The sequence below is a fragment of the Anser brachyrhynchus genome (assembly GCF_964034855.1).
Source record: "Anser brachyrhynchus genome assembly, chromosome: 6".
NCBI classification, from domain to species: domain Eukaryota; kingdom Metazoa; phylum Chordata; class Aves; order Anseriformes; family Anatidae; genus Anser; species Anser brachyrhynchus.
In genome coordinates, this window is record NC_137700.1 from 29,796,291 (window position 1) to 29,811,146 (window position 14,856).

Consider the following 14,856-nt stretch of genomic DNA (forward strand, 5'->3'; position numbering starts at 1 on the left):
ATTAACAGTGTCTGTGATTAAGTACTTAAAATGAAGTAACAAGGATTCATAAAGCTATGAAACAATTTAGAAAACTTTATAGCCATGCCTCTGCAAAAAACAATGGATGTTTCTTACTGTTTTTACCTTAGCTTGTTGTTTGATGTTTTGATTATCTTAGCTTGTTTGATATTCCAAAGTTCCTTTTATTTCAGTTGCTGTTTTTATTAATAAATCATTATTCATTAATTATGCAATGCCAATAAAATATGCTAATCTAAGCACTATTTACATGAGCCACAACAACACTGGATGCTAAGCCAGTAGAAAGCACAAAACCCAGAAGTGTTCCCTTTTCCCTGTTACTCCTGGGCCTGGGAAAAAGCCCATAAACTTTCCCAGAGTGTCAAGCAAAGAACGTTACGAGCCAGAGGCAGCGACAGAAAAGATGGCACTTGGGAGGGGAAAGGAAAAGGAAAGCAGCTGTTCAGGGCACAGATAAATGTGCCAGAAAGGAGCAAAAGCTTGAAAAGGACCTTGATAGAGCTGCACACTCTTTGACAACTTTACACATAGGTCCAAGCTCTTTTCTTTCTCCTGGAAATCAGTAAGTACAACAAAGGCAACAGCACAGATGACAAGCCTAGTGCTTGCACTGGTTCTTATGGACAGTCTGGCAAAGAACACAACAACCCCACAGACAACAAAGAGGAAAGAGGGACCGCAGCCATCCACCTGTGGGTACTCTGCCCTACTCCCTAATCCAGGCAAAGCAGTTTTCTTGCTTGCTTTGTCTCTTCCTGCTGGATTTGGATGAAAGCGACAGTTGCTGATCTAATCAGAAGTGAAATACAGTTGATGATATTTGTTATCACAAAAACACTCTAAATATTGAAGAAACTTCGGGTTTTGTTGTTGTTTTAATGTTGTGGTCATTTTCATCTTGGCTCCCTGGTACCAGCAGCAGCTACTAGATTATCTTTCTTCTGCTTTTATATGGTCTACAAATTGTGATCATTCCTTCAGACATCTAACTCAGAGTTTTCCATACCTGCTCCTAAACAAAAGGCTTGTACAAAACTTTTGCAGTCTCTTCTCCAGAGTCCAATCGGCTTGCAAAGACAAGTGTTTATTGATGTGAGTGTATGTGAGTGTATTTTCCTTTGATGGTTTAGGATTATTCACTGCGTGAGCCAAAACCTTTTTTTTTTTTTTTTTAATAAACCTCCAAATATTCATACTAAATCATCTGGTCTACTCTCATTCTGTTCACACCAAACATCAGGGCTTAGCTTTCTCTAGGCAGCGCTACCGACAATATCCTCAAGAATGAAATGCAGACCCTTTTCCTTATGCAGTATGCTAAAGCAGGTCAGAGAAGTCAAAGATATTTCTTTGGTTTGTAGAAAAGAGCCACATGGAAAAGAATGAAAGGACACTGTTCTCATTATCTGAACTTCTGTATTCTTGGAACTTAAAGGACAAACAAACCAAAATAAAACAAAAAATGACAATAACAAACAGCCTGATACCATAGACCTTTTGGATCTGTGCTACTTTATTTCATGCTTCACACTGGGATCCATCTGAAAAACTACTTAGAGGCATAGTTCAGAGCAAATACACACATTTCAGGCAGGGGAAACTGACAGTTTTAATCTTTACACCAATTACACACATTGTCCGTTAACTGCCAGCTCATCTAAATGCTCTGCAAGTTGTAATTAGATGGAGTGAATTAGATCTCTTATAGCCAACACTGTCAACAACACACAACAAACATAAAGGAATCAGTATGAGTGGCAGACTGTTGGCAGGTAAGTTTTAATGCCAGTCAAAACAACCACGTAGACAAAAGGTCTTCCATTTACTGAAATGTTCTGTGTTCCAGTTTATGGAAACTCTGCTCCGTTTCTCCATAACTTGTAACCACATAGGAAAAAACAGCCTAATCTTAACCTATCTTCTACAGGAATAAAAATGTCACGTTTAGTGTTAGTAAAAGCAAGACTATTTCAAGGAAAAGCGTTCATCAGTTGCACTGTCCCAAGCAAGGACATCTGGCCTCCATATTTTGGAAATTACACTTAAATTACCTAGGTCATTCTAAGAAGAGGATATTATAAGATATCTCTAAGGATATTCTCAGAAAATTGTAGATGATTACAATTGTAGTACCCACAATCTTGGCACTTTCTTAGTAATTATTATTACTCTATAATGTTTCCGTATACTTCTGGCCTAACAAAATAGGTGTTTCCTTCCTTGTCATCCTTGGAGGACTAAAATATGACTAAAATATATAAATAAAATGATCGCAACTGTTACTTACTGTACTTGTTTCTACATTAGGAGAACCTCCTTTCTTTCCTCCCACTTGTATTTTTCACATAATCAATTTTATTAAAATATTATAATTACCGTCTCCTATTTTCTTATTTAGGAAAGAGTTTGTTGCGTTGAAGCAATGAGTATCAACTTTCACTAAGCTAAATAAAGCAACCAGGGTAAATTTGGTTGTATGTTTACATTTTTTCCCCAAGAGCTACTGCTGAGGTTTGGCAAAAGGTCATGATCCAAGGCATGCCAAGCAGCAGCCTGGCCTGGGCCACACACAGGCACACATGCATGTATACCATGCAAGTGATTTTACTGTCAACCAAAAGTAAAAGAAAAGAGAAAGAACCCCAGTATCATAACATTGAATCATCACAGTATGACCCAGTTAAAGCCTAAAAAGAAAGCATTTATAACTAACAGTTATGGTTTTGCATCATTTCTGATGGAGCGTTCTAACTTAAAAGTATCTATTCTGAATCTGAATGACGTGTTATTTGTGGTGTGGCATGACCCAAAATCTAGTGGCGTGACCTGAAAATAAATCAAAACCAAGTGCCTTTAACAATTACAGATAGATGGAAGCTACATGAAGTTAGCTATAGTCAAAACAACTGCAATATTTATATCAAGGCTGCACAGCTGCAGAAAATAATAAAATACTACAATATTGAAATATATTCCCCCTAATTTTCTTAGTTGTTAGAGGTATTTGCTGTATGATACCCTGATCTCACCTAAGCTTGACTAGAAAAAGAACACAGAATGGACCTTGTTATCATCATTAAAAATCTCAATGGTTATAGTAAGTTAATAAAGGAAAGTTTCCTTTTCTCTTCAAGTCTGAACTTACAAGTATTATACTAACCATTAGGCCCTGTCTTCCTACATGTATGTAGATAATTTGTATGTATATGCAAATAATGCCCCCACAGGTAAAAGTACTGAGAATTCTTTTACTAAAAATATCATGTCTTTTACTACTACTATCACAAGCTGCTAGGAGTTTATCATCTTACACATTAATCTTTGAACTGACTTGTACTTACTAATGACATTTAAGAGGAGTTACCTCGACAAAAGCAACTGACTTAAGGAGGGGAAATCTGTGCTTGAAATACTCACTTCCTGATGGCTTAGCTGAGATGTAGATGAAACAAGAGGAAGAGGCTACTAATGGGGCTTTATAAGAACATTTCATAGCTACTCCTGGCCTCTCAGCTATTAGACATCTTCTGTAGCCAAATCCCTGATTATCCAAATGTGTCCTTGAGATTCTTGATGCTTCAAGTTCACGATATGCACTTGTACAACATAAAATATAGTGGGAAAAATATTAAAACATATTCTGTGCATTTGCAAAAGAAACATTTTTTTCCTTATACCGCATCCTGATAGCTTAGCCATTTTGTATCATAGTCTATGCCTTCAGACACTGCAAGCTCTTCCTCCAACTTACAATATATATATATACTGTAGATATTTTCAATACATATTCATAACAAGAATGTTCAACTAATTCCAGTACTTCGTTCAAATTCCTGACATCGATACATCTTTCATAAAAAATTATAGGTTGTACCAAGAGGACATCTGTGTTTAGAAAGCTGTCATTATGGTGCTGCAAACTTTCCAAAAAAGCTCTGAGAAGAGCAATCAGTTGTTGAGCAGATGCCAAATACCAATGAAATATGACTGACTTTCCACATTTTGCATACTACTATGAAACAACAACAACAGCAAAAATATAAGGTCACATCTTCCACTTCTTTATCATGCTAAATACTCCAGCTAAACTAAATGGTACTTTTGCCCAAGAAATGAATGCAGACTCAGGACAGTTAAAAGAGATTCTCTTTTAAAACGTCATTATGATCATGGTGGTGGGAAAGAGGCACAGCCAATGATGAAGGACCGCATTTAGCACATATCCTCCAGTCACAGTAGTGGCACTCTGACAGTCTGGATATCATCAAAAATTATTTTCATCTCCATTGTTGGCAACTGCGTTGCTGGTATTACACTGTAGACCAAGAAACAGGCAGGTATCGCCATCAAAAACTAAAGCACACAGTGCTCCTACAAAAGTCCAGAGCTCTTGCTTTGTTTGCTGTTTTTTTTTTTTATGAAGATAGTGGATTTTAATCTACTTTCCAGAATCTGAAAAAAATATGGTTGTGTTGCAGTTAAGTTTCAAGATACACGGATTTATTTTTTTTTCAATAATATTTCTACAAGATAATGAACGTAAACATGCACAGGAATATGGACAATAGTTATGCCTTTGCAGACACAGAGGCTACAAGTATTTTGTTTGTTTAGCAAGGTAATACTTGATGATGTATTCTCCTTTAATTTTCTTTTTTAATCCAAGCCATTACTAGTTGGATTACCTAAAACAATACTCCCTAAGGACTGGACAAAAAAACAAACAAACAAACAAAAAAAACACAGCCAAACAAAACAAACAAACAAAAAAAAACTGCTGGCTGCTCAAGGTACTAGTGAATTACTGGAAATTTCAAACCAGTCATTTGGGATGGCAACAATGACATATAGAGCAACTGAAGCAACTGAAAAAAGTCATCACTTTTTTTTTTTAATTTAAGGATGATGACGCATTCACATCAAATGTGCTGTGGTAATTTGGCATTTAGTCATTATTTAGGAACAAGCCTAAAAATATTAAACAAAATGTCAATAATGGCAGCTGAAACAAAGCAGAGATATAAACTTTACAGCAGTTTGCTTGCTCAAAGTGGCCCACAGAATGTTATTATGTATTTCATTTTAGTAACCACAGAGCAAGAATATGAAGCTGAGAGCATTCAAACCAAGAGAGCAGTATGTCAAAGACAGAAAACTAAGTAAAAGGCATAGTAAAGCAGGATAGATTGTCAGTGTAAATTTTTTGTTTATATATTTTTCTATACATAGATATTTGAAAACTACATTTTAAAGGATTAATTTATCCAGAATAAACCCTAGTTTCATTCTAAATATATCAGAATCTGGGATGAGGATGCAAAGACCTTTGTCAAGTACCTTTAGTTTAGTATTTTGTTACTGATAATTCAAATTGAAATGCAGTTTCTAACAAAGAGAAATCATTTAAGTTTTTCCGGATTGTTTTCCCCCGTCTGTTTTCAAGCTGAGCAAATTCAGCTCAATATTCAAATTCCCAACATATACAACTGTTCATATATATTTTTCCTTTTCCTGGAAAACACCACAAGAACCAGAGATATGTGGACTGTGGACCAGTTCCACGGGACTAAAGCCAGACTGGAAGGTCAGAAGCAACAGACGCCAAGGGAAGTAGGCAAAAAAAGTGAGTTCGGTCTCCACCGTGTTACAGGCAGCTCTGTGGGACCAGCAGAAAATCCCTGTGTGAGTGCTGACAATTATACCCTGTTGTGCAATGAGAGATTTGGCATGACATTGATTACAATAGCAAAGCTTGTGCCTGTTCATAACTACATCCCTGGGACAATTTTTAAAAGTTTTGTCAGCATCTGGAGTAGCACTGCTTTCAGCAGGCTTCTCCACCTCTCCACCACACTGTCCCCTCCCATATCTGCTTGCCAGAGCCAGGGCAGGAGAAGCCTAGCAGGCTGCAGGGCCCAGCCAGCTCTGTGGAGATGTGAAGAGCACAGAAACCTTTGGTGGCTGAAAAGAGCCAGAGGCTTCCTTAATTTCCACACCCACTGGGACTCTTCTGCATGTTCATGCCTAGAAGGCAGTTCAGTGTCGGCTAGGTTTCTTGACATGTGCTCCACTCCCTTACCAGAAAAAAAAAAAAAAAAAAAAAAAAAGAAAAACAGTAACTATTGGCAGAGGGAGAGAAGAAAAAAAAATCATTTCTGAGCAGAATACCCACCTGTGAGAAAAATGTTTGCTAAGAATGCAAATAAGTGGGGAAGAAAAGTATTCTCAACAGTTTTTCCTTTTTTTCTTTCTTTAAATGAACTGCATAGACCAAATGCAATGTAAAACAGATACTGAGAAAGTGAATGAAAAGGTAAAAAGTACTTTCTGCTGGGACAGGTTTAAACTCTAGTGGAGAAATTGTTATTTCATGTTCTAAGGCTGCATTTATTTGCAAATTTCCAGCGGTGTGTACTCAATGTTCTCAGGTCAAATATCAAACTGTGGACTCACTGCTTAACAGCACAATTGCACTTTTAAAAATTAAATATTGGAAAATTATTCAGTATTTTCAGAAGTGCATCTGAATTCATTTTGTATAGGAAGATGTGCATTTTTACTCTGATAATTTAGTATAATGAAAATGTGTTTTGGAAGCTAAGGGAACAATAAAATATATGAACAATTTTATCATGGAGGAATTTTGGTTTTGTTTTATTTTTAAAGGAAACGTTTGATTCTCTCTTTCTGTTCCTGAATCAATATAGACTTGAAAGAACATAAGCAATTCTTCACTGAATTTCAATTTGAACTTCAGAGACATATTTTCTTCCATGGCTTAAAATAAGTAAAGGAAATACAAGTACCTGCAGATGACCTGTATATCAGCTTAGAGTAATATTGAGCCAAAAATACTACTCATATAGTTACTGTTCATGTAAATCAATAAAATAAAGAGCATCTTTCCTACAATGCTTTTTTATTGTAATGACCTCATAACACAGAAATAGAAAACTTCAGAAAATAAGGTGATTCAATTATAAAATGTCAAGAAGAGACTCTATCGTTCTGCCTGCTTACTATTAATGTGTAATGTAATCGCATTAGTAGAGTAAGAATTTAAATGAAAATATCACAGAGAACATAGTCGCTGTTTACGTATACAATCTTGGGGGAGCTGGGAGAACTCTGCAATAAGCACCTCCAGGAACGAACATGCTTAAAACAGTTATTCCTATTTACTGGGGCAATCCCTCTATTGGGGCAATGCCCAGATACATCACAACTAGATCAGGGAGCATTTTCCAGAAAAGGCAAGCAAACAGACTAACAAAGAAAAACATTCAAACGAAATGACCAATTCAGCTATTGTTAGTAGGAACATGACTTACAGAGAAATCCTGAAAATTTACAACTGTTCAATAGTAAAATAAGACTTCGTTTAATGCATAATATAGGAGAACTGTCTACAAGCAGTTTAGCTCTGAGGAACTAAATCTTGGTGAAAGACTAGTCTAGGAATCCTTCTCCAGAAGCCTCTGTTGTTATAAAAGCCATAAACTGTGGCTTTGGTAAAAACTAAGAGAAATTTAAAGAAATTAAAAAATAACCATGTGTGCCAATAAGAAGGCATGAAGAATTGTCTTCTCCTACAGAAACAAGGGTTAATGATTATCCTGTTCAACTACTCTGAAGAAAAAAGGAGGACACAGGAAAGGAAGCAAGAAAAATGGATAGGGAGAAATATAATATTGTTGGTGATAATTACTCTTGAATGATAATATATGTTTGCTCAGCTAGATGTCAATTCCTTTTTGCCATCCTTCTCACTGCATACAATAATAAAACTTCTTTTCCTAGCATGCTATTTTATACCATCCTCCATGGCATCTCTTCTCCTACATGCTTCTCATCACCTCTTTCCCAGCCCCTCAGAGACAATGCTTCGTTTCCACAGTCTTCCTGCACTGGGTCAGGGGCCCCACTATTCTGGCCCACAAATAGTTAATTTTATTTGTTCAAACCTAGTCCAGGCAGGAGGGGGGCAGAAAACCTGACAGGTGCTCTGGGAAGCCACAATCAGATTTCTCTGCTCTCTGCCTAGCCAGCTGTGCCATGCCGATTTCCTAACAGGTTATTTTGTTTTCAGTTAGTTGTGGAAGTGGATTAAGGATTGCATTTCAAAATATAGCACATGCGCTATACTGAGAACAAAAACATATTTCTTAATCAGCAGCAGACATCTCACATTAAAGCCCAGAATCATGCCTTTATGTGATAAATCCTACAACTGTTTCCCTACAAAGAAACAAACACAGTTAATGTGTTTCAGTGCTGCTAGTGCTGTAAGTTTTCAGGAAGAAACTTTGGTGGCAGCAAAGGTGCTTTATGGTGGCTATTTTAACACATGTATCTATAAATCTGCTCTTGAGACATCTTCTTTAAGGATGACAGCATCTGACACAAATCATGTGTTAACTTAATGACAACACTATATAAAACGTCAGATGAGTATATCATACAGCTGAGATGGCTGACTGCACATCAGGCTAACTGGACTATTTGTGGTCCTAATGGGAAACAGGAGCCTAGATACTCATAAATTCAATTAAGTGAACTCCTGAAATACATCTAAACTTTAGTTGTTACATAAACTAAAACCGAACAAAAATAACAACAAAAAACACCACAGTGAACATACAATCCATAATTTAAACAGCTCTATGAACTAACTTAATAAGTTAGTTTACTTTATATTCCTGTCATTTCTGACTACTAACACTGAATTTTATATAGATCATGTCATGTAATTTTTCTGTTGTGCAATGCCCTTATAAATCTATTCATGACTGTGCTATAGCACATATATTCTTAGTATACAATACAAGATTGTATACAAATACAGTTTGTTCAACTTTACAAGCAATAAATTATTATTTACACATTATTGAAATGATGACATAAGAGTAATTGCCCAGGCAAAACTCCCCCAAAACACTGGCTTTTTTATACTCCCACATTTTCAGAGGTACATAAAAAGAGTTTTTCGTAATAATAACTGTTCCATCTAAGAAACATATCTAAATTATTGCTACCCTAGAATAGTAGCAATATTATTGTAGTATTATTGTCTAATAGAGTTACAGCTGAACTAGTATGGTATTTAATTGTACGGTTGCCTAGCACAGACTTACCACCTGGGAAGGATTCTTTTTATGTGAAAATGATGACCTTTTTGTTCATACCTACGGTTGTCTAACACAACTCTCTCAGTCTTTCTCAACAATTCACTCACTTTTAATCAGTGGTGATTTTCCTAAATTTATTTCCGTTTGTTTACACTGCTATCCATTGAATTTCAATCAGAAGTTCCTGGGTTTTGTCTTGTTCTGCACATTTTGTCTTCATGCAACAATTGTAATCATTGTGAAGATATTTTTTTCCATCAAAATATTTCCTTTTGTATTATATATAATAAAAATATAAATCTTCAATTCATTCCACCCACTTTGAAACATTTTATATTTTACACTTGAAAAGATACACACAGTATGTTTAGCCTTTTTAAAAAGTACTGAGTCCAGTACTGATTCACAAAAGAAATCACAGGACTAGACTATGACCTAAATGATTTTTAATCAAAAATTTAAAGAGTTTCGTAATATTTTTATGAAGTAGAATAAATGATTGAATTGTGGATTATGACCATCACTTGCAAATATCATTCTAACTAAACAGAAACAGAATAATTGTGATCTTTTCTGTAGTCCTGCTATGAGCTGTTTAGATACCAGGATAATTAATGTAATATAAACAAGACATTTTTGCCTTTATATAGTCATTTATATGAGAGACATAAGAAGCATGAAGATAACAGTTGCACCAGTAAACTATATTGGTATGGTGAACTCTGCCAAGTATTTCAATTACATACCACATACAATTTTCAATGATTATTTAAGTACTGATGAAGTAATTTTAAACCATATATTCAAAGTATCTCCTGCATCTCTTCATGAAGAGAAGCTTTCACAGATGAGGCTTTCCTAATTTGGACTATGAGTATTTTTTCAAAGCCACAAACAGTGTAACTAACAGAAAAACATTAATCTGTGGATAACTTAGAAAGCACTGTGATGATTATTATTTTATGTCAATTTAATTACAAAATTATATCCTTTATTGAAAAAATATTTACAGTTTAGTATGCAATCTGCACTCCTGTACTGGATGTCTGCAAAAGCACCTCTCCTCAGTGACTACTTCTCTTATCAAAAAACAAAACCTGACCCTGCTGTGTCTCTCTTCATATTGAAAAACATTACAATATTTCTTCCTTTAGGAGAGATTTATTAAAGGAAAAACAATGCCATTTCAAAGTACCATTTCCTTTTTTAACTTGCCATTTTTCCAAGCTACGTCATACCTTCTCAGCTGAAACCCTACCAACAACTCTGTCGTTCATGCTGATGAAGTAATTTTATGTAATTGTTAACTAAAGCTCATTCTGTTTGTGAAATAGCAGAATCTGACCTTTTTAATAAGAGATGAATCTCCGTAGTAGATGTTCTAACATGAAACTGGTTTATCAGGGAGCAAATCATTATTTGTGTCCCCAAAGTTTGATACCAAGTTTCCAATTCATCTTTTTTTTTTTTCCTGAGAACTATAACTTTACAAAGGCCTGAGAGTAACTCAGCTCAACAGATTAGCAACAGCTGCCAGAGAACTCAATAAATATTGCATATGTTGCTCTTTGGAGGCTTGATTCTTCCTTTTGTAGGTTATTTTCACTTAGCCAATACTAAGACAAATCTGTTATATTTTTACCAGCAGTATTAGTAAAGAATTCAGGGACACAGCCAGTCAAATCATGTAAAACACTCACAAACTGCAGTACAAACATTACTGGAAAAAGAAGCAGAACCTGAAAATTCTATCTTCCATCAATAGTCTTGAACAGCTGAAATCATGCTGAACACTTTCAAATACTCAAAGCGTATCAAACTGAGAAAGAGTAATATACACTGGCCACCAGAAGCATGACGGTAAAAGTACTGGCCCTGGTCCAAAAAAGCACTTAGGCCATCTGAAGCCAAACTGCAGTGGAATATAGGTACTAAGTCCCAGAGAGCAGCTCACAGCCCCCTTTTCACCTCCCACGTGTCTGCATGGCTGCTACAGATACCGTAGAGTTCACATTTCAACATCCCCATGCGCAGAGATGGAGTTGGTCTCATAGAAAAGCTTTTTTTAGGATTTGCAGTTGGGACATGCCCACACTAAGGATCTCCACAGGGCCAGCCAGGTTAATGGGATGTACTCAGCACGGCCACAGACACAAAACACAGCACAGCATCCCAGAGCACTACAAAAGGATGAGGTGGTGTTGCTATCTGTCTTTTCTACAACAACCTAGTGATTAGAGCTCGGGAAATGGAAGACATCATTTCAGTGCAGTCCTTGCCCAAAAGGGAGGCATAGCTACATTTAAGATGCACAGGAGATGAAGAAGCAGAGAAAAGCCTCTGTTCCCCAGAACAGTATTTCTGTGCATTATCAAATTAATGTTTATAGCAAAACCCATTTTCTCCTTGTTGATGAAATACCCTTGGCACTTGACTGCTTCTGTTCTCTTCTTCCTGGTCCCATAAACTTTAAACACTCGACTACATATTGGCACAACTCCACTTCAGCCAGACCCACATCCCTGTTAAAGCCTTTCTCTCAGAGGTAGCAAATGCATGCTGCTCTCAGCTGAACATGAGGCTTTCTCTTCCCAAGCAGCTACTCTAGCCAGCAGGCTGGTAAAGAGCACAAGCGTCCTTTACTTTCTCTTATGACCAGGTTTCAAAAGAAAATATTGAGTCAGTTATGCCTATAAAAAGGAGCAACTTCAGAGGTATTCGGCTGCAAATCCCAGTCCCACAAAGGCCTCATTAGAAGCCTGAGTTATTAGGGTTACACAGGAAAAAATTAACGTCAGGCCTCAGTATTTTTGTAAGATACTGAGTGCCTTTTTAACCCCTTTGCATGATAGCAAGATGGATGCTCATTTTTAGACACCTAATTCTCCCCATTCGCTGCACAAAGAGCTCAGGTCTCCAAAGAATAGATGAAAATTACACTTCAAAAGCTAGATATCGGCGCTCTATGCACAGTAGTGCTGAGAGCCACTAACTCCACTATACCTTGCTGCTGATGGGAGCTTTAGGGACTTCCTCAGCTACCAAGCTGCTAAATTTCCTGTTTAAGGGTTGTATGTATTATTTACTACCCATTTGGCTGAGATTCAGCTTGTTTTTAGCTGTTTTCAGATGGCTTCAAAATAGGCCAGGACTAGAACCAACTTCCTCTTCAAACCAGTAAGCAAAAACCAAACAAGACAGTAGTAGCAAACCAGAGCTGAGAGCATAATTAATGTGACACATGCTCACTTCCAACACGTAGAGCTAAGGTATGTTCTCGGGACTGCAGCTCAAACGTCTAGGAAATAATGGCACAGTGAAATATCCCTAAGAAATGCTGCAGGCAAGACTTTGAAAACAAATCATTCTTCTAAATTTCAAAAAAGACATGCGGCATAAAGCTAAATAAGATTTTGTATTTCCTTTCCCAGTTAGAGTATTTTAAAAATAATTAATTCTGGAGAACAGTGTCTTCCTGTGGAACAATAAGCACTATGCATATATTCCATCCTCATCCCTTCCCCTCTGCTGATAAGTGATGGGAAAGGGCAACTCAGAAAATATGTCAACCCCTATCTGTCTCCCACTCAGCACACACTAACCCAATTCTCCAAAATCTCATCACAGTGTTGTAGCTCATTAAATTCAGCTGAAGGATGAGAACTGAGCTGCACAACTAAATGTGCACAGTTTGTGTTTACCAGCAAGAACACTGTATGCAGTGTTGCTTACAACATACCCCATAATACGGAAGCATTCTTGTTGGCAGCTTTGACAATTTATCTATTCATATCAAAGTGAAACAGAGGCTGCTTTAAAACTGTTGCTCCTTGTCCTAATGGGAAAAGAAGAATATTAAAAACTGTCACAGTGAAATCTCTGTTACCATCAAAAGGTCGTTGATTCAAGAGACAAACCACCTAGTGTTAATGATTCAACAAAACATTTTTCACAGAGATTACATGCTCATCCATCAATATATATTTTTCACATCAAGAAAATAAAAATCATTTCCTTCTAAAATGCAATTATGAAGAACTATGTGCAAATCAAATACAATACTTCAGTAATTATGCGTTTACCTAAAGAAATGAACTATAAACACAATTAAATATAAGAAAAGTTTGCTATTGCTTGGAAGTTAGACTCATTAAATAGAGAACTGTCCTAAAAAGAAAACAAAATTGTAGTGGAGCTTGTTCAACAGACACTTCATTTGAATAGAACTGTATGCAGGCAAACATTCAGGCCTGACTTTTTTCACTTCTTTTCCTCTTTTTTTAAGCACATATGTCCATGAGGAAGGAAAACTAAGAGGTTGATCCTGACTTGATGAAATTAAGTGGAGAAAGACCTTCCTGACAAGCAGTATATAAACTGAAATGAACATCAGACGTTATTCCAACTATTTTAAATTTAAGAGAAATGATACTACCATAGTAAGCAAAATAGTTTTGTGTTTTTGTTTTTCAAAAAAAGCTATAATGGGAATGTTCTTACACAGACTCCAAAAATACCTTAGTCAAAATCTAAAAGTTAAAATCCAGCAACACTCATCATCATCAAATGTATGTTTTACTTGCAACTATATATGTATTTTTCCATAATTACAACAACACACTTGTTCATAAAAAAAATGCTGCTATTAAAAAAATGTGCCAAAAATGTTGACAGGTGAGGTGGGTTTGTTTGTTTGTTCTGTCTGTTTTTCTTAATGAAGGTTTCACTCGCATTTTGAGTAGAAGTACATATAAATAGTCATACTAACTTTGAGTTTGTATAATGTATGGGTGACTGATCCAAAACAACATCATATAGGAGGTATAAGTTCAAAATAATTCCCTGACATACCACATACACAGTTAGCGTGCAAAGTTATGTAATTCGAGAAAGGTAATTTCCATAAACCAGTAGATTCTGAACAGGGCATGAATTTCAGTAGAGGACTTAAACTCTGTCTCTTGGCAATATATTAAAAACAATCTATTTTGACCTGTGATTTACTTTCCACTTTTGTAATTTAATTGCATCTTCAGTGTGTGAGTTCTTTTCAGGAGGTATAATACTACAATTCATCTAGAACTAGAACATTTTGTCAACATTAAGTTGTTACTCTTGATTTACTAACCAGTTGGGGTAGTACTAGTCTTTTACAAGTTAACCATCCAAAATCACAGGGCTAGACATGAGTAATGAAAACATTCTACTATATTGATAAATCTGTCCCTTTACATATAAATAAAATACAGAAGATGATATCCAGAACAACTTCAGCATTTGTATTGATAAGATTTTAACTGGAAGTATTCTTGTACTTTGTTTACTTTTGGCTCAAGGACTAGTTTCCAGGAACAAGAACAACAAAAAATATTTTATATTTATCTCACAGAAGTCTCCACAGAAGGTCCCAGTCAGGGCAGGAGATCTTTTGTGCTTTGCAAACACTTTTTTTTTTTTTTTTTCATGTTCTGGGTATATATGTATATATACACATATATACATAATGATATATATATAAAATGACTGGATATAAGCTCACCCATATATAATCATTTGCAGGATCAGCTCACTGACCTCTGAGAGACCACAATGAAGTCAAAGAAATTCTTGTCATATAACTATTTGAAATACACCAGAAATACAAAGTATCAGCTGAAAGAAAACTGAAATAGAACAAGATTTAAAGAATCAAAAACTACTCAGA

The 14,856-nt window shown here is 35.9% G+C and overlaps 1 protein-coding gene across 9 annotated transcripts in view; it reads right to left on the reverse strand.

Annotated features, from left to right (window-relative positions):
- The window catches only part of LOC308196930 (adhesion G protein-coupled receptor A3-like), a 279,343-nt gene that overhangs the window by 182,524 nt on the left and 81,963 nt on the right, over window positions 1-14,856 (reverse strand). Inside the window, exon 1 of one of the 9 annotated variants that reach the window (XM_080596693.1) lies at window positions 3,442-3,601. The exons of the other annotated variants lie outside the window; for them this stretch is intronic. The gene's annotated coding sequence lies outside the window, so the exon portion shown is untranslated. Of the gene's footprint in view, window positions 1-3,441; window positions 3,602-14,856 lie in introns of those variants that run through there. 9 annotated transcript variants of the gene reach the window in all.